Source organism: Gossypium hirsutum, chromosome D10 (genome assembly GCF_007990345.1).
Source record: "Gossypium hirsutum isolate 1008001.06 chromosome D10, Gossypium_hirsutum_v2.1, whole genome shotgun sequence".
Lineage (NCBI taxonomy): Eukaryota > Viridiplantae > Streptophyta > Magnoliopsida > Malvales > Malvaceae > Gossypium > Gossypium hirsutum.
In genome coordinates, this window is record NC_053446.1 from 22,449,743 (window position 1) to 22,477,054 (window position 27,312).

Sequence of the window (27,312 nt, forward strand, 5' to 3'; positions counted from 1 at the left end):
TTATCTTCTATTAGGTAGCTACTGCCTTGTTATTGTAATCAGTGTATAAAAGCACACTCATTGTACCTCAAATGTCATGAATCAAATTTATTTCTTGTTTCTGTTATGGTATCAGAGTAGGTTTTTTTTTTCTCTTTTCTTGCTTCCAGCGATGGAATCTTTAGGTTCCTTCAATTCTACAACTGGGAGGTATTTTAATCCTGTTGCGTTCGCTACTCACAAGGTAGCAACTCTTGTTGATGGCAACAATTTTTTGGCTTGGAAGCAACATGTGCTACTTGTCCTCAAAGCTCATCGTCTGCAGCAATACATTGATGGCTCCGTCCTCGTCCCGCATTGCACGGTCAATGATGCCATTGGTCATTTGGTTGAAAATTCGGCATTTGCTCAATATGAAGAGCAAGACTCGACACTCTCCGCTTGGCTACTCTCCACTGTGAGTGCATCTCTCCACAATCAGTTGATTGGCAGTTCGTCGTCGGCATTTACTCTTTGGGAAGTGCTAACTAGAATCTTTGGCACACAATCTACCACCAAAGGTATGCGGTGTCGTTCCCTTTTACATAACTTCAAGAAAGTTTATCTTTCTATGTCTGCTTATTTGGCTGGAATTAAGCATCTTTGCGATTGTTTGGAGAGTTGCGGTCATTGTGTTTCCATGAAAGAACATCAATAGACCATTATAAATGGACTTCCACCGAAATTTAACCATGTCGTTTCTATTATCACCACTAGTCGAGTTTCGGTTGATCTCTAGGGTATCACAACGGCTCTATTTGTTAAGATAATATGTTTAAGATTGCTGCCATTTAAATTTTTTCTGTTACTAAGTTTGAATAATTCTCCTTGACTTTAGGAGATTAGATTTTTTTGATTTGTTTGTTATTTTGTTACTAGATTTTTAGCAGATTTTTAGAACCTCTTTTTTCTATTTTTAGTCTTGAATTTTCTGTATTTAAACCGTTGAGGTGCAAATCAATTAACATTCCAGTCTTCAATTATTTTTTTCTACTTAAAAACTTCCCGTCCCTTCTTTCTGCTTCAAATCTCTCGATCAACCATCAAAGTTCGAGTTCTAAACACCAACAAATTGGTATCGGAGCTATTTTCTTGAGGGATCTGTGAGGTTATTTGCGTGTTAAGATAGAAGGAGGATCCAGTTTTTCAGTTGTTGCACCACCAGTCTTCGATGAAGATAATTACCAGATGTGGGCAGTTCGCATGGAGACTTACCTGAAGGCTTTGGATCTTTGGGAACCTGTAGAAGAGGATTACGAGGTCCCACCACTTCCAGCAAATCCTACTGTGGCACAGATTAAAGCACAAAAGGAAAAGAAGACAAGGAAATCAAAAACAAAAGTTTGCTTATTTGCAACCGTGTCTCAAATGATTTTCACACGAATAATGTCTCTGAAATCAGCAAAGGAAATCTGGGATTACCTCAAGGCTGAGTATGGAGGAGATGAGAGGATTCGTGGAATGAAAGTCCTAAATCTAATCAGGGATTTTGAGTTGCAGAAGATGAAGGAGTCTGAGTCAGTGAAAGAATATTCTGACAGACTTCTCAGCATTGCCAACAAGGTAAGATTGCTTGGTTTTGAATTGAACGACTCTAGAATCGTGGAAAAGCTACTGGTCACTATTTCAGAGAAGTTTGAAGCCATCATTACTACTCTGGAGAACACCAAGGACTTGTTAAAGATCTCTCTTGCAGAGCTCTTGAATGTTTTACAAGCACAAGAGCAAAGAAGATCCATGAGGCAAGAGGGAGTGATAGAAGGGGCCTTACCTGTCAGGCATCAAGACAACAACAGGTATAAAAAGAAGAAAGATTTTAAGAACCAGTCGATGAGTGGAGAAAATTCATCAGGCAATTATCAGAAGAGCAAAAGAGGAGGTGTCAAGAAATCCTACCCACCTTGTCACCATTGTGAGAAGAAATGTCATCCACCATTCAAATGTTGGAAAAGACCTGACGCCAAATGCTCTAAATGCAATCAACTTGGACATGAAGCAGTGATTTGCAAGGTTAAAGGCCAGGTGCAAGAAGTAGATGCACAGGTAGCTGATCAAGAAAAAGAAGATCAATTGTTCGTGGTTACTTGTTTCTCAGGCAGAGAATCAAGTGAGAGCTGGTTGATTGATAGTGGGTGCACAAATCACATGACGTTGACAAGAAGCTCTTCGAGAAATTGAGAAACACTGAAGTTAAAAGAGTGAGGATTGGAAATGGTGAGTACTTGGAAGTTAAGGAAAAAGGCACAGTAGCTATTACAAGCTATGAAGGTGCAAAATTCGTTTCAGATGTTTTGTTTGTACCTAAAATTGATCAAAATCTCTTAAGTGTTGGTCAGTTGCTGGATAAAGGCTATAAAGTGCTATTTGAGAATAAGCAGTGCTTGATCAGATATGCTAATGGCAAAGACTTGTTCAACGTCAAAATGAAGGGAAAAAGTTTTGCTCTTAATCCAATGGAAAAGGAGCACATGGCTTTTAAATCCAGAGTTAGTGCTACTAAGATTTGGCACAAGAGACTTGGGCACTTTCACCATCGAGGATTGCTTCAAATGCAGTCGAAGAAGTTGGTGGAAGGACTTACAGACATTGATGATGATCTACCTCATTGTCGAGCTTGCAAATTTGGGAAACAACATAGACAACCTTTTCCTAAACAAGCTTGGAGAGCCTCGAAGAAGTTACAGCTTGTTCATACTGATCTTTGTGGTCCTCAGAGAACGTCTTCCTTAAATGGTAACCTCTATTACATAACCTTTATTGATGATCTAACAAGAATGTGTTGGATTTTTTTGTTGAAGCAAAAATCAGAAGTTGCTGGTATGTTCTGGAAATTCAAAGCTAGAGTTGAGAATGAAAGTGGATGCATGATTCAGATTTTAAGATCTGATAATGGTAAGGAGTACACTTCAGAAACCTTTAATAGGTTTTGTGAAGAGGCTGGAATTGAGCATCAGTTGACGGCACCATACACTCCACAACAAAATGGAGTCAGTGAAAGGAGGAATAGATTTATAATGGAGATGACTCGTTGTATGCTTCATGAGAAGAATCTTCCAAAAGGCTTTTGGGGAGAAGCTGCAAACACTGCTGTGTTCTTGTAAAACCGGATTTCAACAAAAGTTGTGAAGGATCAGACGCCATTTGAAGCTTGGTATGGTTACAAACCTTCTTTAAAGTTTCTTAAAGTGTTTGGCTGCCTATGTTTCACTTACATTCCATAGGTCAAGCGTGATAAGCTTGACAAAAAGGCAGAAGCTGGCATTTTTGTTGGGTATAGCACTGTATCTAAAGCTTACAGAGTCTTTCAACCACACACTAGACGTGTTATTGTGAGCAGAGATGTTTATTTTGTTGAAAATGAGCAATGGAATTGGGAAGACTCAACCAAGACGAACCAAACTTCTAGTGCACCAAATCGTTTTACCATTGGCAGTACGTTAGAAGAGCTTGAAGATGAAGGGCAAGATGTTTTGGCTGATGATGCACCTGTCAGAGGTACAAGGCTGCTCTCTGACATTTACCAAAGATGTAACATGGCTATTTCTGAGCCTGCAGGGTATCATGATGCAAAAAAAGTCAACATTGGATGGCTGCAATGAAGGAGGAGGTCTTGATGATCGAGAAAAACAAAACTTGGGAGTTGGTTGATCGACTTCTGGACAGAAAGATAATTAGAGTAAGATGGGTGTTCAGAACGAAACTAAATCCCGATGGTTCAGTTAACAAATTCAAAGCAAGACTTGTTGTGAAGGGATATGCACAAGTCTTTGGAGTCAATTATTTAGAAACATTTGCACTTGTTGCCAGGCTTGACACTGTAAGGTTGCTGTTTGCTCTTGATACACAAAAGAACTGGAAAGTTTTTCAGTTAGATGTTAAATCTGCATTCCTAATTGGAGTCTTGCAAGAAGAAATAATTGTTGAGCAACCTGAAGGTTTTGTAAGCAGAGGCAATGAAGACAAAGTTTACTTGCTGAAAAAGGCTTTGTATGGCCTAAAACAGGCTCCACGAGCATGGTATAGTAGAATTGATGATCATTTGATGGGACTTGGCTTTCAGAAAAGTCAATCTGAGCTCACACTGTATGTCAAGCATGAAGGTACAAACACTTTAGTCATTTCTCTTTATGTAGATGACTTATTGATTACAGGGAGCAATATCGATCAAGTTAGTCAGTTCAAATTGGAAATGCAAAAGGTCTTCGAAATGACAGACCTTGGTCTGATGTCTTATTTCCTTGGTATTAAGATCAAACAAAGCCAAGATGAAGTGTTCATTTGTCAAAGAAAGTATGCAAAGGTGATACTTAGAAAATTTCATATGGAAGATTGCAAAGCAATGAGTACTCCTATGAATCAAAAAGAGAAGCTAATCAAAGATGATGGTTCTGCCAAAGTCATTGAAGCTGAGTTTAGGAGTTTGGTAGGTTGTTTAATGTACTTAACAGCAACCAGGCCCGACATCTTGAATGCTGTAAGTATTCTCTCCAGATTCATGCATTGTCCCAATGAGACTCACATGAGAACTGCAAAAAGAGTTATCATATACATCAAGGGGACCTGGAATTATGGAGTAAAGTTTTCAAAGCACAGGGAATTGAAGTTGATTGGTTTCTCTGACAGTGATTGGGGTGGCTCAACTGATGATATGAAAAGTACCTCTGGTTATTGTTTTTGCCTTGGATCAGGCATGTTCTCTTGGAGCTCGAAGAAGTAAGAAACTGTAGCTCAATCTACTGCTGAGGCAGAATTTGTGGCTGCAACAGCAACAGTAAACCAAGCTCTCTGGTTAAGGAAGATTCTTGTTGATCTAAACATGGAGCAGAAGCAAAGCACAAAGATTCTAGTTGATAACCAGGCTGCCATTACAATCTCTAACAATCCAGTCTTTCATGGGAAGACTAAGCATTTCAACATCAAGTTATTTTTTGTTCGAGAAGTTCAAAAGAGTGGTGATGTGTCTCTTTGTTACTGCAAATCTGAAGATCAAATTGTAGATATCTTCACCAAACCATTGCCACTTAGCAAGTTTGAAAGCTTCAGGAAGAAACTTGGAGTTTGTAGCATCTAAACAAGGAGGAGTGTTAAGATAATATGTTTAAGATTGCTGCCATTTAAATTTTTTCTGTTACTAAGTTTGAATAATTCTCCTTGACTTTAGGAGATTAGATTTTTTTGATTTGTTTGTTATTTTGTTACTAGATTTTTAGCAGATTTTTAGAACCTTTTTTTCTATTTTTAGTCTTGAATTTTCTGTATTTAAACCGTTGAGGTGCAAATCAATTAACATTCCAGTCTTCAATTATTTTTTTTCTACTTAAAAACTTCCCGTCTCTTCTTTCTGCTTCAAATCTCTCGATCAACCATCAAAGTTCGAGTTCTAAACACCAACACTATTGGATGCTGAGGCCCGTCAACAAACTCACATTTCTTAGGTGACGATCACGACTAATCTTGCTCTGGTTGGCAGATCCTCAACGCCGTCTCTTCCGCTTTATACTGGTAAAACTCCTTAGTCTTCCAGATCCAACCGTGCGCCTATTTTTTCTCGCGAATGCAAGCATACTTGTTTTGGGGGCCCGTCGAGACCACAATGCCAAATCTATGGCAAGATCGGCCACGTGGCTCGTCGTTTTTTTTACCGTTACGATTCTTCTTACCATGATTATAACCCTGAGTTTCTCAATCCAGATCGGGCTTGGTGCATTCTACTGGATCCTCACGTCTTGTTGGTTTTGGGTTTCCTTCAGCCCATATATGTTACTTGGATCAAGGCTTTTCTATGAGTTCTAGGTTTGAGACACATGTTCCTTACTCTGGCACACATCAAACTGATTTTTCTTCTAATATATCGTCTGCTGGAGATCAACACCTGATGTAAGCAGTTACTTGCTCCACACCTGTTACTTCTTGTATAGTTGATGACTCAGCGTAGTATCCTAACAGCGGCCCCATTGCTCACCTTACTAGTGGTCCTACTTAGTTTGTGAGTTGTCGCCCATACAATGGTTCTTGTCAAGTAGTTGTTGGCAATGACAACTCCACCTCCATCTCTCATGTTGGTGAGTCTTCTTTCTATTTTGGTTCACATCAGTTACCTATCAAGAATTTGTTGTATGTTCCTGCCATTTACAAGAATCTTTTATCTGTGTCCAAATTTGTGAAAGAGATCAAGGTTTTCTTTAAATTTCATCCTTCCTGTTGTTATGTAAAGGACCTGGTCACGCATAGGATTTTGCTTCAAGGCCCTGAGGTGAATGGTCTTTTATCGACTGCTCCCATCAACTCTTGACAACTTTGCTTTTACTGCTTCCAATAACATAGCTCCAAGGCTCGTATGCAAGCTGGAGCACCAACTACAGATGATGGTTCTTCAAGTTCTATGAGTTCCATGTTCAATTTAAAACTTACCCGACGGCATCAACGCCTTGGTCATCCCTTTGTTGTTGTATTACATAATGCGTTACGTGTTGAAAAATCGGGTTTGGAAAACACAGTGGAAAATAAATTTACAAAAAAACAGAGTTCTAAAAATTTTTCTAAAATAAGGGTCCGTTTGATTGCCAGTAAAATATTTTCCGTAAAATGATTTCTGGAAAATGTTTTACTTTTCTGTAAAACGATTTACTGGAAATATTTTCTGGTGTTTGATTGAATCTGTGTAAAATATTTTCTGCTGTTTGACAGATTTCCTGAAAATATTTTCCGGAAAAGTTATTTTTTACATATATTAATATATATTAATAAATTTTTATATTTTAAATTGCTTTTACATATATTGCAATGATTTATTTATAACATTACTCAATTATTAAGTTACAATATTGATTGTTAGAAATTGAAAAAATATTATCCACAATGAGTACTAGTAATAATATTGAATAATTATAAATTGCTTCGAAACCACAATGAGTACTAGAAATAATATTATCCAAATACATAATTAGTAGTACACCACATAGTAACAACATTGTCCAAGTGCATAATATTACACCACATAAATGTATCAATATCTTCAACCCTGAGAAAATTTTTGAAGCCAAAATTTTCTATTCTTCTTACTTTTAACTAAAAAAACTTTGGTTGTATCTTTAATTAAATTATAGAGATCAATTTGATATAGATTCTAGTTTGAGAATATACTAATCAGATTTTTCGTAAAAGATTTTGATATCGATTACTTGTAAATAAAGAAAAACGAATAAATTCACAAAAAAAGATAAAGAAAAATGAATAATCCATATTTCATTATGTTGTATCTTTAATTAAATTATTATCCATAATTAAATTATTATCCATAAAGTTGGTAAAAAATAATTTTTTAGTATTGTTCGTGCATTAGTCGGTGTGAAATGTTTTAGTCAATGTACACTATACGAATCAAAATTAAAATCGGTGTAAGAAAAAATTTTAGTTATTCTAATTTATTATTCAAACGGCATCCACCAAGAAATGCAACCAAAACCAATGTACAACCTACTACATTAAAACAGAAACTGTGCCATTTGCTTAACCCACAATCTTTCCACAACCATATCATGAAGCAGTTTTACACTCAAAGTGTTTGCACAACTATTTAAAACAATCCACATGCTATGAATTTGTTCTTGTTAGCTCTACCCTATTCTCTTTTAGCATCATTGGAATAATATCTCATAATTGGGATAATATCAACAATGCAGCACCGCCATATACGAAACTGAAACCTTGATAAATGAAATGAAATATTGAACTGAAATTGCATTATGCTCAATTATGACTATTTTCTATATAAGAGCGTGTTAAAAGCTATGCCTCCGAATGAGGCTCTACGGCACAAATGCAAGTTTCATTTACCAGCTTTTCTTTCACTTCTCACAACCAGTCAAAGATCCTCACCTTGGCCTGCTTTGGGAGGGAAGGCTTGAAAGATATGAAATGGCAGCAGAAGGTAAGACAGATACTTAAAACAGATACTTAAAAACATGAACCACAAATTCCTATATATGTAGCTGTGAAACAAATATTCAACTACTCTGGAGAACAAAGGTAAAGCAGATACTTAAAAACATGAACCACAAACCCTGCTTACATAATGCTAGACTTAAAGCATAACAAGAATCATTTACTAGCTTTTCTTTCACTTTTCACAACCAGTCAAAGATCCTCACCTTGGCCTTCTTTGGGAGGGAAGGCTTGAAAGATATGAAATGGCTGTAGAAGGTAAAACATATACTTAAAAGAAAACGAATAAGCTAATTTCTTGTTCTTCAACATCAAATGTTGTAATTCTTTGAACATATTATTATCAGATGCATATACATATATACAAATCTGAGTACGAGTAACATAATATGGATACGATGAAGCATTGCACGAAATAGAACGTGCAAAACAAAATAATAAAACAAAATCGAAGTAGAAATCATTTTCTGAACGAGACTTAAATTTGCATTTCTTTTTTCATATAATTCTAGAATTTTCCTATCAACCAAACAGAGACTTAAAAAGAATCCATTATGATATAATACTCTTTAAGAATTGCATGAACAGTTAGTAAATGAGATAGTGACAAACAAACAGAAAAACACAGAATTTCGATCAAAAACCGAAAATAAAAAAAAAACAAAAAAAACACTTTGATCAAAAACAGGGAAACAAGCTTTGATCTGCTAAAAAATACACTTAAAATCAAACAAAAAAAGCACGCACAGATCAGTGAGAGCAGAGGTGACATTTAGCATAAACAGGGGCCAAAATCTTTCTAACTATGGACAAGAAACCGATTCACAAAACTATGGAGAAGAAAATATACCTTTCTAAAGCAAGTCTGTGAAGAAAGTTTGCCCAAGACAAGCCAAACAGCATAGCCAAACTAGCAAAAAACCCAAGCAAGATCTCAGACAAAAACAAGCAGAAAATCCCCAAATCAATTTATAAAAAGAAGAAGAAATCAAGGTGGGAAAAGGAGCCCGAAACCAAATCAAGGGAGAACGAAAGGGAGAACGAAAAAGAGAAGGGAGAACGAACGGGAGAACGAAACCAGATCGGTGTAGAGAGGAGAAGGGAGAACGAGAGTGTAGAGAAGGGAGAACGCTGGAAAAATCAGAAAATGTCTTACTGATTCCAAATCGGTAAGACATTTTCCAAAATTAAAGGCTTCTTTTTCCCGTGTTTGTAATTGATTTTACGTGAGGAAAATATTTTCCTCCAATCAAACACTGGAAAATGGGGAAAACCAATTTCGGAAAATATTTTCCCCTATCAAACAGACCCTAAGATCATGGTTGTGATATTTAAAGTAATAAACACTTAATCAAAATTGTACCTTTTCGATTCATCTAGGATGAGCTCTTTGGCCGAGTAGTCTTCTCCGTTATCCTCAAGGTCACGTCTACCGAGTGTGAACTCGCTTCAAATCAGAAATTTTCTCACAAAAATTATCATTGGGGTAATTTCATAATTTTTCTAAATTTTTTGGTCAAGTTGTAAATTAAAAAAATATCTTTAGAAATTTTTTGAAATAATCTTTTCAGAGAATTTTCTCTTTACAACTTTCTCTTGAATTCAAGTGTATGTAAAATAATAACCCAATGCTCTTTTTATATAGGAGAGTTTAGAGAGTTCAACTATAATTAAATTTAATCAATTTAATATTAAATTAATATAATATTTATCAAGATAAATATTAGATTAAATTTAATATTAAATCTTATTAAAATAATAGAATATTTATCTACAAGATAAATATTGAATTAAATTTAATATTAAGAAAATTACTTTAATAATAAATTAATAAAATACTATTAAGATAAATATTAAATTTAATTTAATATTAAATTATTAAATAATATTATTTTTTGAATAGTTAATCTGAAATCAAATTCTCTGGTAGAGTCATAGTAGGAGTGTAACTCTTCCACTGCTCAACCACCGAAGACCAGCCACCACCGGCCACCAGAATACTGCCAGCACTACCGTGTCTAGTGATGCAAGTACAACACCTTTACGACACCCTGAGTCAATTCGGCTATTGCCGGTTTGGTCCGGCTCAGTGACGACCCGATTGGTTCAATCTAGCCACCAGTTGGATTGTCGGCACGATTTCACATACTGGGTTCGGTTCGACCAGTTTTTGGGTCTTGGTCTCGATTTTAGGCTCTTGGGCCCAATTTACTATCTCAGGTCTAATTTTCAAGTTCAATTACCCATTGGATTAATTGTCTGACTTGAAAATTAATTTTCAAAAATATCATATTAATTTTAATTAATTTGATTAATTTAATTTTACTTGATCAAAATTAACTTTTTCAAAAATCACTTAGATTTTCCAAATTAATTTTTCAAGAATATTCTTTAATCAAATTCTCTAGTTGAACAATTCTCACGACCACTTAATTTAATTCCACATCGAATCGACTCAATTAAATTATTTCTAAAGTTGTAGAATTTTTCTTCTGATTCAAATGCAATCTGCCCGAGCTTTTGTTGAGCTAGCGGAGGGGCCGATCGAACATATACAATTAGGCTCTAGTAATTACAATTATATCCAAAAGCATCGTTTCGATAATTCACAATTACTTAATCATGGAGTCAATCTATAATAAGTACCATGATTGAAAACTCCTTATTATATACTTTTCACGAAAGCAATTCATCTAACTGCTTTGTCCAATGACCTCGTCATGTGTGTGTTACCCTCATATGATATTCTTGATTCCTTTGAGTTAAATCCGTTTACTAAATACAATCTTATTTTATCTCATTGTCATTATTGTGTTTTCTTAATGATTAATACGATCACTGTTAACAAATGACTGTGATAAATTGCTCGTTCAAGAACAAACAACCTGTGGCCACGTTTCATATTTATCAATCCACACAATGCCAATGAGAGGATATTATTAACTCTTTAATTGAGCTATGAATTCCACTGTTGATAGTAAAACCATGACATACACAAGTCATGTACCTAACATACCGGCTATGGGCTTGATCATCTTTAGAGTATAAGTCTCCACTTATATCAAAGCACATGAGTTACATACGCATGATTAGTGACTAAATTAGGATTTAGGTAAATTACACCATGAGTGTCACAAGTGATTTAATTCACAAACGAATTTAGAATTAATTCATCTTGGGTCCAGTCCAATGCATTATTCTACCAATTGTAGCGACCTAAAAATTTTGGCACGGGCGCTAGTCGAAGTAATTATTGAAAATTTGAAAACTGAATCTCGATTTTATTTGAAAAAAGAGTCGCCACCGATCTTTTTTTTTAGGTGTGATCGGACACCTAATAAATTCTCTTTTTAGAAGAAAATTTTATTTTTAAATTTTCTAAAAAAGAGGTAATTTTAGGTCTACGTAAGAATCCAGAGAAAATTCGAGTTCGGGAGTCGGTTACACGCAAGGAAGGTATTAGCACCCTCGCGACGCCCAAAATTGGTATCTTGTTAAACGCGTGTTATCTTAATTTTCAAAAATACGAGTTCAATTTAATATTTAATCGTGATCCAATTGAAACACGAGAATTTCTTGTTTTGAAAACACGAGAATTTTAAGACATAATATTTTTTTTTAAAACCAAAATTTATGAAACACGATATTTTTTTTTTGAAAACACGAAAATTTTCAAAACACCGAAATTTTTGAAAACAAGAGGATTTTTGAAATACGAAAAATTTTGAAAACACGAAAATTTTTGAAACACGGAAATTTTTGAAAACGAAAATTTTTGAAACACAAAAATTTTTAGAAGACACTAAAAATTTTGGAAAATGGATTTTTTTTTTTGAAAACACTGGATTTGTTTACACAAAATTTTTGATTTTTTATTAAACACGTATCGTATTTAACACGAATCGGTGATATTCACTCAACATAGCAATGAAATCAACGAATTAGTGTCAAATCGATTCATTGTCTTATTTTTTAAAAACACGAATATTTTTTTTTGAAACACGAGAAAAATTTTTGAAGGCACGAAAAATTTTGAAAAATAGAATATTTTTTTTGTAAATATGAGACTTTTTTTTAATATTTTTTATTTTAAAAAGGGCGTATCGATTTTAACGCGAGCTATCGATATCCACCCAACATAGCGATGAATTCGGTGACTCGATGCTAAACCGATTCGTTGCCTTATTTATTAAAATTATTTAAAATAAAGTAAAATTAAAATTTAATTAAATTGTAAATATAAATACAAAAATATAAAAATATATAAAATGCTAAAATATTAAAATGAAATAACATAAAAATACGAGCATTAAATTAAAAGAGAAATAAATAAAATTACTGAAAAATTTAAAACACGAGCTTCGCCGAACGGGTTGCTAAAATTGAACCCCCTTTTTCTTCCTTTTTTCTTTTTTTTTCCTTTTTTCTTTTTTCTTTTTTCTTCTTTTTCTTCCTTTTTTTTTCTGCTGGGCTGCCTTGTTGGGCTGGCCTGCGCGGGCCTGCTGGCTGGTGGCCTGTTGGCTGCTTGTTGGGCTGCTGGAATTGGGCTTATTGTTGGCCTACCCTCTTTTTTTTTTGCTGCTTCTTTCCCTTCTTTTTTTGCTTTGTTTTTTTTTTGTTGGGCTACTTTGGGCTTGGCTAATGGGCTTGCTGGGTCGGGTTGGGTTGCCGGATCGGGTCGGGTTATACCCGGTTCGGGTCGGTTTGACCCGACTGTTAAAATTTTTTTTTTCTTTTTTTTCTTCTTTCTTCTTCTCTCTTTCTTTCTTCTTCTTCTTCTTCCTTCTTCTTCTTCTTCAAAACCGAGCCCCCCACACCGTCGCTTCTTTCACGCCGCCGTTCGAGCTGCCACCGTCAACTCCACCGGACCTTTCTCTTTCCTTTCTTTTCTCTCCCTTTTTTCTTATTTTTGAAGCTTTTTTTCTCTTTGAAACTTTTTTTTTGGAGATTCATGGGGGTTTGATTTTGGGGTTTTAAACCCATTTTATAGTTGATATTTGCTTCCTTTTTGCAGGTGGTGGGTGAAGAAGGAGCAGCCACCCATGTTTGTGGCCTGAAAATCTGGGAAGTGGGTGCCCCAAATCGCGTAACCTGTCTGAAGGACCAAATCACAAATGCAGCAAAACTTCTGGGGCTAAATGTAATTTTTAGAAAATTTAGGGTTAAAATGAAATTTAATGAAAGTTTAGGGGTCTAAGTGAAATTTAAAGAAAGTTTAAGGGTCAAAATGAAATTTAGGAAAATTTAGGGGTCAAAATGCAATTTTTATTTTTAAATTTTTTTTTTTGAAAATTTGAAAATTAAACACAAATTCTAGTCGGACAAAAATTTAGTGCTTACAACTGCCCCTCTTTGCTCATCATTGTGAAACAAGGATAGTGCAAAGACTTAAAAGCACTAAATTTTGTTCAATTGTCCAATCTTTATTCTTTACTCGGCATGTGATCCTGAGCTCAACTCATTTCTCGCAATATGAATTGACTCTTTAAAACTAGACATTAAAAATAGAAATTGAAAATAGCTCAGCACGTGAGCCAAGGCTCAACTCACTTCTCGCAATATAAGTTGATTTTTGAAAACAGAATTTACAAAAGGATCAACTCACCTCTCGCAATATGAGTTGATTTTTTTTTTGAAAAATAGAAAAAGGCTCAACTCACCTCTCGCAATATGAGTTGGTTTTTGAAAAATAGAAATTAAAAGGCTCAACTCACCTCTCGCAATATGAGTTGATTTTTGAAAAACAGAAATTGAAAAGTAGAAATTGAAAATATCTCAGCGTGCCCTGAGGCTCAACTCACCTCTTGCAATATGAGTTGATTTTTTTGAAACACAGAAATTAAAAAAACAAAAATTAAAATAGAATTTGAAAAGACCTCAGCATGTGGCCTGAGACTCAACTCACCTCTTGCAATATGAGTTGATTTGAAAAGTAGAATTAGTAAAGCAGAAATTGAAAATACCTCAGCGTGCCTTGAGGCTCAACTCACCTCTCGCAATATAAGTTGATTTTTGAAAAGCATAGATTGAAAAAAACATAAATTGAAAATACCTCAGCATGTGAGCCGAGGCTCAACTCACCTCTTGCAATATGAGTTGATTTTTGAAAAACAAAAATTAAAAGGCTTAACTCACCTCTCGGAATATGAGTTAATTTAAAACATAAACTAAAAATACCTCGGCGTGCCCCGAGGCTCAACTCACTTCTCGCAATATGAGTTGATTTTTTTAAAAAAATTTAAAAATACCTCAACGTGTCTTGAGGCTCAACTCATTTCTCGCAATATGAGTTGATTTTGAAAAACAAAAATTAAAAGGCTTAACTCACCTCTCGCAATATGAGTCAATTTAAAACATAAACTAAAAATACCTCGGCGTGCCCCGAGGCTCAACTCATTTCTCGCAATATGAGTTGATTTTTGAAAAATAAAAATTAAAAGGCTTAACTCACCTCTCGCAATATGAGTCAATTTAAAACATAAACTAAAAATACCTCGGCGTGCCCCGAGGCTCAACTCACTTCTCGCAATATGAGTTGATTTTTTTTAAAAATTTTAAAAAATACCTCAACGTGTCTTGAGGCTCAACTCATTTCTCGCAATATGAGTTGATTTTCCTTGGAAAGCATGAATATTAAACATCAAAATACCAAAACCAGTTCTTTGGTAGAACTCGGATATCTTTTCCTTTGATTCAGTGCGACTCTCATTCAAGATTTCTTGCTTTACTGGATTACCTGTATATGCCATGCATGATGTCATCATGATATGCACATGTTTGTCTTAAATGCCTTTATGCCTACATGATTATGCAGTGCTCCTTAAGCATATTGGTCGTATGTCATTTTCGCCATGATTGTTGAGGATCTGCGTTCATTGCTTTGATTCTCGACCTTCTCTTCAGGCCTCATACCTGTCTTCGAGCTTTACGAGTAATCGACGTTTCACAGATATCACCCTTTTTGCCCTTGGTTAAACTTTGTTCTTGCTTTGAAGATCTTGCACTTATCAAATTCTTATCCGGGTAATGCTTGACATTTCTTTTGTTTAGAGTATGTCATTTCACTATTTATCATTAAATAAACACATAATGAGATGCATGAAAATGGTCAGGTAGGGACACAAAGGATATCTCATATTCCTTTATTTCAAGTGTGGCAAACAAAGAAAGTTAACCAATGAGAGTAAAAATGTCAAAAAGAAAGAAAAGGTCGTATTCAACGGATGTAAATGCTCTAGATATTCAACACATGAACTCTTCCACGTTCCTCAATCAATAATCTTTTCGAGCATGGCTTCTTACGTAGAAAATTTCGAGCTTTCAGAAATGCTTCAAATACTGTAGTCTCACTACTTGACCTATCGTTCGACCGCCAGGTTTGTTTCATTAGGACGCCCTCTCGGGTTTTCATCCTAATCTTTTGGTACTAATCAAGACGCCCTTTTCGGGTTTTCGCCCCTTTTTTTTTAAGATGCCCTTTTCGGGTTTTCATCTTAAGCATAATATTTCTTCACCGCATCCGAATTCACCGGATTCGGTAACTCCTTCCCATCCATCTCGGTAAGGATTAAAGCTCCTCCTGAGAATGCCTTTTTTACAACGTATGGTCCTTCCCAATTTGGTGCCCATTTTCCTCGCAGGTCTTTTTGTATTGGGAGAATCTTTCTCAGAACGAGTTCTCCTTCATGGAACTCTCTTGGTCGTACCTTCTTGTCATGGGCTGCGATCATTCTCTTTTGGTACATTTGCCCATGACAAATTGCCCTTAGACGTTTTTCTTCAATGAGGTTCAACTGATCATATCGAGCTCGAACCCATTCTGCTTCTTCTAACTTTGATTCCATCAATACTCGCAGAGAGGGGATCTCAACCTCGATAGGTAGCACAGCTTCCATTCCATAGACTAGAGAGAAAGGAGTTGCTCCCGTAGATGTTCGCACAGATGTGCGATATGCAAACAAAGCAAATGGAAGTTTCTCGTGCCAATCTTTATATGTCTCAGTCATTTTCCCAATGATCCTCTTAATGTTCTTGTTAGCTGCTTCAACAGCCCCGTTCATCTTTGGGCGATGGGGCGAGGAATTATGATGCTTTATTTGGAACTGCTCGCACACTTCTTTCATCATCTTATTGTTCAGATTCGTGGCATTATCTGAGATGATTCTTTCAGGCAAACCATATCGGCAAATGATTTCCTTTTTCAAAAACTTGCACACTGCAGTCTTCGTCACATTGGCAAACGAAGCGGCTTCAATCCATTTTGTGAAGTAATCAATAACCACAAAAATAAATCGATGTCCATTTGAAGCTTTTGGAGAAATTGGCCCTATGACATCCATGCCCCACATAGAAAAAGGCCACGGAGAAGTCATGACATGAAGTGGTGAAGGGGCTACATGAATTTTATCGCCGTAGATTTGACATTTGTGGCATTTTCTGGCAACATTGATGCAGTCACTTTCCATTGTCAGCCAATAATAACCGAGTCTCATGATCTTTCTGGCCATATTGAAACCATTGGCATGCGTTCCGCAAATTCCCTCATGGACCTCTTCAAGTATTTTTCTGGTTTCAACATCATCCACACATCTCAAAAGCATCTGATCATTTCTTCTTTTATACAGGATATCCCCATCAAGAACAAATCCCGCTGCCATTCTTCTAATTGTTCTTTTATCATTCTCATTCGCTTGTTCGGGATACCTTTGATTCTTGATATATTCTAAGATATCATGGAACCAAGGCCGTCCGTTACTTCTTTCTCAATGCTACAACAGTGTGCAGGGACCTCGAATATGCTCATTTTGAGGGGCATTATTTCTGCTTCTTACTTGCTTTGAACATTGAAGCCAAAGTGGCTAGGGCATCAGCCAGTTGGTTCTCTTCTCGTGGGAAGTAATGAAAAGTTATTTCTTTGAATTCCTTGATCAATCCAGCCACTAAATCGATATACTTAATCAATTTTGAGTCCCTCACTTCCCATTCTCTACGTATTTGGTAAATCACTAGGGCTGAGTCCCCGTACACCTCCAAGATCTCGATGTTTCGTTCGATAGCTGCACGAAGCCCCATGATACAGGCCTCATATTCTGCGATATTATTGGTACAGAAGAAGTTCAGTCTTGCAGTGAACGGATAATGATTCCTGTCTGGTGATACCAGGATTGCTCCAATTCCATGCCCTAAAGCATTTGACGCACCATCAAAGCACATCTTCCATGACTTCTCTTTTGATGACTCGGATTCTATTTTTGTGATGCACATTAAGTCTTCGTCTGGGAAATCGAATCTTAAAGGCTCATATTCCTCTGTCGTTCGAGTTGCTAAGAAGTCAGCTATTGCGCTCCCTTTTATTGACTTCTGACTTACATAGGCAATGTCATATTCCGAAAGGAGGAGCTGCCATCGTGCCATTCTTCCTGATAGTGCCGGCGATTCCATCATGTATTTTATTGGGTCCAGCTTTGAAATTAGCCATGTCGTGTGATACAACATATATTGTCTGAGTCTCCGAGCTACCCAAACCAGAGCGCAAAATATTTCTCAACGGACGAATATTTTGCCTCATATTCAGTGAACTTTTTGCTGAGGTAGTAGATCACCTTTTCTTTCTTTCCTGACTCGTCATGTTGTCCCAGTACGCAACCCATTGAACTTTCGAACACTGTCAGATACAAAATTAATGGTCTTCCCGGAGTTGGCGGTACTAGCACTGGAGGACTGGACAAATATTGTTTTATCTTATCAAAGGTCACTTGGCATTCCTCGTTCCATTCTCCCGGGTTATGTTTTCGAAGAAGCCGAAAGATTGGGTCGCATTGGTTGGTAAGTTGAGTGATAAATCGGGCGATGTAATTTAATCTCCCTAAAAATCCTCTAACTTCCTTTTGCGTGGCGGAGGTGGTAATTCTTGGATGGCTTTTATTTTATCTGGATCAACTTCGATACCTCTTTCACTGACAATGAAGCCTAGCAACTTTCCCGAGGTAGCCCCGAATGTACATTTGGCTGGATTAAGCTTTAGCTGAAACTTTCTCAGCCTTTCGAACAACTTCTTGAGGTTCATTACATGCTCTTCTTCTCCTCGAGATTTAGCAATCATATCGTCGACGTAGACCTCTATTTCTTTATGTATCATGTCATGGAATAACGTCACCATAGCCCTCTGATATGTTGCCCCAGCATTCTTTAACCCGAATGGCATCACCTTGTAGCAGAACGTTCCCCACATTGTTATGAAGGTAGTTTTCTCCATATCCTCAGAAGCCATCTTGATCTGATTATACCCCGAGAATCCATCCATGAAAGAAAACAATGAATGTTTTGCTGTGTTGTCCACTAACGTGTCAATATGTGGCAAGGGAAAATTATCTTTTGGGCTTGCTCGATTCAGGTCACGGTAATCCACGCACATTCGTACTTTTCCATCTTTCTTTGGTACCGGGACTATGTTAGCCACCCATTCTGGATATTTGGAGGCTTGTAGGAAGCCAGCGTCAAATTGCTTCTTGACTTCCTCTTTTATTTTAACAGCATTTCGGGCCTCATCCGTCTTAATTTTTGCTGGATGGGCTTGCATTCTGGCTTTAATGGGAGCTTATGGACCACTAAATCTTCATCTAGCCCTGGCATGTCCTGGTATGACCACGCGAAAACATCTTTGTATTCGCGGAGTAAAGTGATCAAACTACGCCTGGTACTTTCTGAAATAGAAGTCCCAATCTTCACTTCTTGTTTCCTCTCTTCAGTGCCCAAATTTATTGTTTCTACAGATTCTTCATGAGGCAGAACCTGTTTATCCTCTTGTTCCACCATTCTTAACAATTCAGGAGACGAGACATAATCTTCAGCATTTTCTTCGGCTTCAAATTCTCCTAAGCAAACAGCCTTCTCAAAATCAATTTCAAGATTCGTAACGGGCTTATTCATGTCGTCAATATCTGAGCATCTGAAAGTTGAATGGAAAAGGAAGCTATCGGGGGACATCCAAGTATTGGAAACAACAAACAAAATGTTATGTCATGGCAATGAGGCAAATGTAAGGATAGGCTATGAAATGAGAAAATGATTATGAAATTAGTGATAATGCGAAAAATCGTGACAAAATGCATCTTCATTGATATTCATTTAAATGATACAGAGGGAATGCAAACTCTTACAAAAGAACTCTATTATATCTAAGGACACAATAGAAGGTTGATGTTTAGCATTACTCTGAAGGCTTATAAACTACAAGAAGCTCCTCAGCAATCCAATTGTTCAACATGAAACCAGGAGGGCAAGGGTGTATCCTCGAGACATCTTTACTTGCACCAGCTTCTTTGTCAATGACATTTATACTAACATTCTGAAAATCCTTTTCAATTAATCCCACATGTTTCGTGGATCCTCTTGTCCAGGGTACATCATTCCCGCAGATGTAAATGTTTTTGACAAAGGAGGGTACTCTATTGGTTCCCATTCTGGTTCTCGGCCCAAAGTTCTTGCAATTTTCTTTCTTGATCCTTCTTCCACTGTCTTCTTCTTTGGCGCATGTCAGGCTGGAACCCCAAACCGTATCGGGCCTTGTGGTGCACTGGCTTTAAAGCCCTCACTATTCCTTGCATATATCTCCCTAAACCTCTTCTCGCACGAGCTCCCCTTCCTACGGTCAACTTGACACCCATTCTGGTATTTCTCGACAGTTTTGGCATTGGAATTCTATTTCCCTCAGCGACGAAAGTGGCATTGATGAATTCAAGGGATCAAAAGGAACATTCCACTGCATCCTTGCTTACTTCCAGGTATGGCGCATCAGCAGAGATAGATGCGATGATGTCTTCTTCGCCCTCGACTGTGACCAAACAACCATCCATATGAATTTCACTTTTTGATGGAGGGATGATGGGACTGCTCCAGCAGAATGAATCTAAGGTCTTCCCAAAAGGCAGTTATAAGAGGGTGTAATGTCCATGACTTGGAATTCGACCTCATATATGTAGGGCCCACTTCCAAAGGGATTTCGATCTTTCCCATGACTTCACGCCTCGTCCCGTCGAAGGCCCTTACCGTGGAATGACAGGCTTTAAGTAGGACAAATCTATCGGTATTCTGGAAAGTGTAGCCAATGGCATAACATTTAATGCTGACCCATTATCGATGAGTACGTTCGGTATTATGTAGCCCTTGCAGCGGGTCGTGATATGCAGCGCTTTCACCGAACCTCTACCATTTAGCGGTATCTCATCATCACTAAAAGAGATGAAGTTGTCCGCATTCAGATTGTTTACCCACCTATCAAGCTTTTCGACAGATATGTTGTTGGCCACGTAAGCTTGATTTAACACCTTCAATAAAGCGTTCCGGTGTGGCTCTGAATTTAACAGTAGAGATAGAACTGAGATTCGTGCTGGCTGCTTGCTCAGTTGTTCCACCACACTATATTCGCTGTGCTTAATAAATTTCAAGAATTCTTGAGCTTCTTCCTCATTCACAGGCTTTTTAGTTTCTTGCACGGGTGGAATTTCTTGCTCGACTTCGACCTCGTGCATCACTGCTTTCCCTTTTTGCTTCGAGTCGCTACTTTTCTTTACCGGTTCAACTTCTTTAGAATAGCATCGTCCACTTCGAGTAAAATGACCAACCTCCCCAACATCTTCAATTATGGCTTTGGACTTTTCAACTTCCGGTGTAACGATATTAACATCATATCTCCACGGTACTGTTTTGTTGTCCTTATACGGGAAAGGAGATGGTACTTCAATTACCATCTGTGGTTTCAATGGCTCTCTCATCGCGTCGTAATAAATTACCAACGGTCGATCAGCACTATAAGGGGGCCCTGATGATTGGCTATCAGAGACGCATACTTCTCTTTCGTTGGCATCTTCACTCTTGTTAAGGACCTTGATCTCCTTATTATTCATCCGCTCTTGAAGTAACCTTTTAAAGTCCTCGCACGACTGAATGTCGTGCCAACAATCCCATGAAAATTGCAAAAACTTTGACCTTCTTCTCCAAAAACTCTATCAGAGTGACAGAGCAATCCTTTCTTAACTAATACCTCCCAGATTTTCTGCAGAGGCGTCCTTATTTCTGCCACACATCTTCTGACCTTCCATTCATCCTCTTTCCCCACTGTGCTCACATTCCCTTCGGTATGGTTAGGGAACGGGTTCCTCGTGGCGTTACTAGCACTATCGAATCGTAGGATACCCGCGTCAATGAGTCCTTGAACTCTCCTTTTGAAAGCGAGACAGTTCTCAATAGAGTGCCCTTGGTTCCCTGCGTGGTATGCACAACTAGCGTTTGGATCGTACCACTTTGGGTATGGAGGTTTAAGGGGTGCCATGTAATGGGGAGAAATTAGCTGTTTTTCTAAAAGTTTTGGGTACAATTCCCCATACGACACAGGGATGGGGGTAAATTGCGATCTCTCGGGATTAGGCCTTGATGGTCTTGGTTCATTTCTGGGTTGGCTTTGGGCGGGTACCGTGTTTTGTGGGAAAGTGGTGACGGGTCTTTGGTTGTTCGTGGCGTATACGGGGCAGGACGGATGTGGTGCTTGGTAATAAGGGGTTTGAGGGGATAATGGAAATTCGAGGGTGGATAATCTCGAGGTCGGGGTTGATTAGGATACGAATTGGGAATGTAACGACTCCCAGTTCCCACCATGAGGGCTTCTGGCTCTTTCTTCCTTAAGGGTGCTGCTTTTCTTGAGCCTTCTAATCCTTCCATTCTACCGCTCTTGACGGCATTCTCTATGAGTTCACCGGATATTACAATATCCGCGAAATCTTTCGTGGCATTTCCCACTAATTTGTCATAAAACGGTGCCTTTAAAGTATTGATAAAGAGAACGGTTATCTCCGTTTTTGTTAGTGGGGGTTCCACTTGAGTTGAGACGTCTCTCCATCTCTGCGCATACTGTCTAAAGGTCTCTGATGGCTTTTTCTCCATCATTTGCAAGGTCATACGGTCTGGCACTATATCCGATACATGCTTGTACTGCTCGCAAAATGCTGACGCCAAGTCCTTCCAAGATCGAATCTTTTCTCTACTAAGTTGATTGTACCACCGAAGAGCTGACCCCGTTAGACTATCTTGAAAGCAATGTATGAGTAGTTTATCCTCGTTCACATAACCGGTCATCTTTCGACAGAACATAATGAGATGTGCTTTTGGGCACCTTGTCCCATCATACTTCTCAAAGTCAGGCACTTTGAACTTCGGAGGCAAAATTAGATCAGGTACCAAACTGAGTTCTTTGGCACCTAGTGCGGAGAAGACTTCAGTGCCTTCTATTGCTTTGAGTCTTTCCTCTAGACTCCTATATTTTGCGTCATGGTTATCCAATTTCAACTTGGCTACCTCTGCTGGGTCATCCAGATCTGGAACTAGTGGATTAGCAGGACTAGCCTCTGGGTTCAACGCTAACATTCCTTGCCCCAAATTAGTGGGTGGAGCAGGTGGCATAGGTCGATGTTCCAAGCCAGTGGGTTCCTCTTGAGTATACCCTCTTTGTATTGTATATGCGGGCGGTGGAGTGAATCCCGGGGATAGAATGGATCTTGATCATGGTGAATTCTTGACCGAGGTTCCATAACATCGGAGTTCTGCATGGGTCCCTTTCCTTTGACCAAAGTTGTCATCATCTCCATCATTTTAGCCATCTGATCTCTTTGCTCGAGCGATTCTCTCGAGATCTCACCATTAGGTCTCTCGTCTCTTGTTGCGATTTGGCCAGTTGCTCTTGTAATTCCTTTTGAGCCCTTTCCATCCTTTCAATTCTCTCATTGAATTCATTCTCCATTACTCTAGCTTGTCGGCGCGTTTTATACGGATGACGTGGTTCCAGTCTTGAAGTCTGGCAACTGCAATTGTACGCTTTAATCTCAGCGAACGAGTATGGGATATGCAATGAATGATGATGCATGAATGTCAAATGAATGTAAGTTATGAATGAAATGCAAGAAATTGGTGTTGATTTCAAGATAGCCCCATATTTAGGCATTTCATTTATCAACATAGTCTATTACACAAAGTTCTCATTTTTCCAACAGTTACACAAATTTCCTAGCCACATTGCCTTGTTTCTTCACTTGCTCTAAAAACTCTGATATGCTCGATCTTTGGCTCGGAGGGAATTGGCAACTGAGAACTTCGGCTTCATCTGATAATTGAACAACTTGTATAGCCGCTTTACGAATTTCATTGATCAAGAAGTCAAGTTGCATTTCTTTTTCTTTGAGAGTTCCTTCATACGCGTGAATGTCCCTATCGTATGCTCACTCTTTTCTTCTAGAGCCTTCAAGAGGTTATCTAATTGTTGTTGACGAGATTGCAGCATATTTTCTAGATCTCGTGTTTTCCTTTTTAATTCTTGATGTTCAGACTGACTATTCGCCAATTTTGCAGTCACTATTTCATACTTGGCGTTCTTCCTTCTTAACTCTATCACAGCACGCGCAGCCTTTTCCTCTTCTTTCTTTGCTTTTCCCTTCCAAAACTCCATTCCTCCTTGATATTGCTAATTTCTTCCTTCATTCTGCTGTCGACTTGCCCAACCCGCTATTCTTTATAGTGTTTCTTAATTTCTTGTTTTCCAAATGAAGGTCCCTTAAGTCGTTTCTCACAATCTCGGCTTCTCTTTGTACTTTTTCAGTCCTGGACCTTTCAACCTGAACTTCAATCTTCAGTTGATAGTTTTCTTCTTGAAGGGCACTAAGGTCCCGAGACATCTTGGCCTTTTCTCGTTCGAATTCTTGTCTTGCCATTTCTAGCTCAGACGGCGTTTCCTCCGAGAAAGGATTCTGGATGGTGTAGTTTGTTGATGAGATTTGCTGACTATTTACCCGTTGCTTCCTCCATATGTCGTAATCTTGGGTAAGGGTATCAATATACAAAGCTAATTCCATGAAATGAATTTCCTTCCAATACTTTGCAGCGTCTCGGACTCTCTTCATATATCCTTCACCCGCGAAAGCGAACTCGAACTGTGCTAATCCTCCAGTTGCGGGAGGAATTGTCGCGAAGAAAATTGCCTTTGGACTAATAGCGGAGCATATCCAACTCCTCCCCATAACCCGAGTAAAGGTACCCAATCTTGGCTTCCACATTTGTATAGCAGAACTGAAGGACGGATCCAGGGTGCTCTCCATGTTATATTCTCGGCGCGAAGATTCTGAAAAACTGATACCCAATGTTGCTCGGTGACTTTCTTCGGCCATTCTTTATTGAGGTAAGCTTCTAGCGGGGAGAATGTTTTAGAAAACATATGGAACAGAGTGCGCTCTACCTTCCAGAAGTGACTCAAAATCCAAACATTGAGCAACTGCGCGCATCCGATAAATCGTCCCTCCCCTTTTCTTCGACAACTACTCAGGGACCTGAAGGTCTCGGCTAGGATGGTCGGGACAGGGTTGATTCCTTGTTTTAACCTTTCGAAGAAATCAACTACTGCAACTTCGAGATGTCCGAGAACTTTTGGGAAAATGACCAAGCCATAAATGGCCAAAGCGAATAGATTTACCTTTTCAGCATGTTGGGATGGTTCAGAGCCAAATCTCGTAGGGAGGACCATGGAATGCAAATGGTTTCATTCTTCTTCTTTATCTGTTTTTCGGCCCATGCATCAGTCATGTCTGTCAGTCTCACTAACTTTTTCTTGAAGGTCATCGGCTTAGGCTCCTTCACATATATTTTGCCGAATTGTACATTGTCGATGCGGAGTAAAGCAGCATACTCTTCTATGGTTGGAGTCATGTCTTCTTGATTGAAGGTGAAACACTGATAAGCTGGGTCCCAGAACCGAACCATGGCTTGAATCAACTGTTCGTCTACACGGATGGTGATCAGGTGAGCTATATCTCCATACCTCTCAGTGAAAATGTCTCTAGTGTCTGAATCCCACTGATTCCAAATTCGAACCAAATCCTCAAAGTTATTTTGGCGAACATTTACAGTTATATGTTCGGGCAAATTAGCGACACACCCTTCCACTAGACTATCCCCCTTTTCTCTCTGAATTTTTAGAGACCAGTCCCGAACCACGGCATTCTTCTCGGTTATTTGTGTAATTGACTCCTCCATCAGAAACCCGTTTTTTGGCAACCAACTTTTAATCAACACCTTCCTAATATGATGCCTATGATGCATGATGAAAATAAAAGTAAAAACAAACAAACTTAGTTAGTAAACACAACAAATATAATTTGAAAAACAAATTAAACTACCCAATCCAATTATTTTGCATAAACAGTGTAAATGAAAGGCAAAAGGCATTTTCCCCGTGTACTTATTTTGATGACTATAAGCGGACAGAGGTTCGGCATGGCTCTAATTGGATAGCTCGTATGGTTCACTATATGCGGTTTTGGTTCTAGGTGGGTACTCGAATCGTCTGCACTGCATCTACTAAGATTAGTACAGAGCTCGGTCATGGCCCATCATAGGCTTACGAGATCAATTCGAGGGATTACATTTACTTATGCCTATGCGGAGGGACAAGTTAACTCACGAAAGCATAAGTCATATGTAACCCGAAAGTATTCACTAGCCTGTGCGGAGGAACGAGTTAACTCACGAAGGCGTAGCGTTTACTTTCTCTTAACAGGGACGGAGCCCGGGTATAGAGCTCATGTTATGCAAAAAATGCAAGTGCACGGTGTGTGGGAGAAACTTGTAAACCTTTACGTTTTATTTAGAAAAACTAAACCAAAAATAAAACCGCAAAAATTTAAAGCTGAAAAACAACCTGATAAAACAAGTTAGAATATATACAACACGATGCAAATGCATGATTTTTTTTGAAAACAAAAATTTAAGGATCACGACTAAATCTTAATTTGAACAAGAAACTTTGAAAATTTTGACAACGCGAGTTTAATTCGACTCGACTCTCAAAAAGGGTCCCCAGCGGAGTCGCCAGCTGTAGCGACCTAAAATTTCGGCACGGGCGCTAGTCGAAGTAATTATTGAAAATTTGAAAACTGAATCTCGATTTATTTGAAAAAGGAGTCGCCACCGATCTTTTTTTTTAGGTGTGATCGGACACCTAATAAATTCTCTTTTAGAAGAAAATTTTATTTTTAAATTTTCTAAAAAAGAGTAATTTTAGGTCTACGTAAGAATCCAGAGAAAATTCGAGTTCGGGAGTCGGTTACACGCAGGAAGGTATTAGCACCCTCGCGACGCCCAAATTGGTATCTTGTTAACGCGTGTTATCTTAATTTTCAAAAATACGAGTTCAATTTAATATTTAATCGTGATCCGATTGAAACACGAAATTTCTTGTTTTGAAACACGAGAATTTAAGACATAATATTTTTTTTAAAACCAAAATTTATGAAACACGATATTTTTTTTGAAAACACGAAAATTTCAAAACACCGAAATTTTGAAAACAAGAGGATTTTTGAAATACGAAAAATTTTGAAACACGAAAATTTTTGAAACACGAAATTTTTGAAAACGAAAATTTTTGAAACACAAAAATTTTTAGAAGACACTAAAAATTTGGAAAATGGATTTTTTTTTTGAAACACTGGATTTTTTTACACAAAATTTTTATTTTTTATTAAACACGTATCGTATTTAACACGAATGGTGATATTCACTCAACATAGCAATGAAATCAACGAATTAGTGTCAAATCGATTCATTGTCTTATTTTTAAAACACGATATATTTTTTTTGAAACACGAGAAAAATTTTGAAGGCACGAAAAATTTTGAAAATAGAAATTTTTTTTGTAAATATGAGACTTTTTTTAATATTTTTTATTTAAAAAGGGCGTATCGATTTTAACGCGAGCTATCGATATCCACCCAACATAGCGATGAATTCGGTGACTCGATGCTAAACGATTCGTTGCCTTATTTATTAAAATTATTTAAAATAAAGTAAAATTAAAATTTAATTAAATTGAAATATAAATACAAAAATAAAAATATATAAAATGCATAAAATGCTAATAATATTAAAATGAATAACATAAAAATACGAGCATAAATAAAAGAAATAATAAAATAACGAAAAATCTAAAACACGAGCTTCCCGAACGGGTTGCTAAATGAACCCCTTTTCTTCTTTTTTCTTTTTTTTTTTTCTTTTTTTCTTTTTCTTCTTTTCTTCCTTTTTTTTCTGCTGGGCTCCTGTGGCTGGCCTGCGCGGCCTGCTGCTGGTGGCCTGTTGGCTGCTTGTTGGCTGCTGAATTGCCTTTTGCCTGCCCTTTTTTTTTTTTTCTTTTTTTTTTTTTGTTGTTTTTTTTTTTTGTTTGTGGTCTACTTTGGGCTTGGCTAATGGGCTTGCTGGGTCGGGTTGGGTTTGCCGTATCGGGTCGGGTTATACCCGGTTCGGCGTTTCCGGTTT

General features: G+C 37.8%; 1 pseudogene; it reads right to left on the reverse strand.

The window, feature by feature from the left end:
- Positions 1–15,455: 15,455 nt before the first annotated feature.
- On the reverse strand, positions 15,456–18,783 carry LOC121222180 (uncharacterized; annotated as a pseudogene).
- Positions 18,784–27,312: the final 8,529 nt, after the last annotated feature.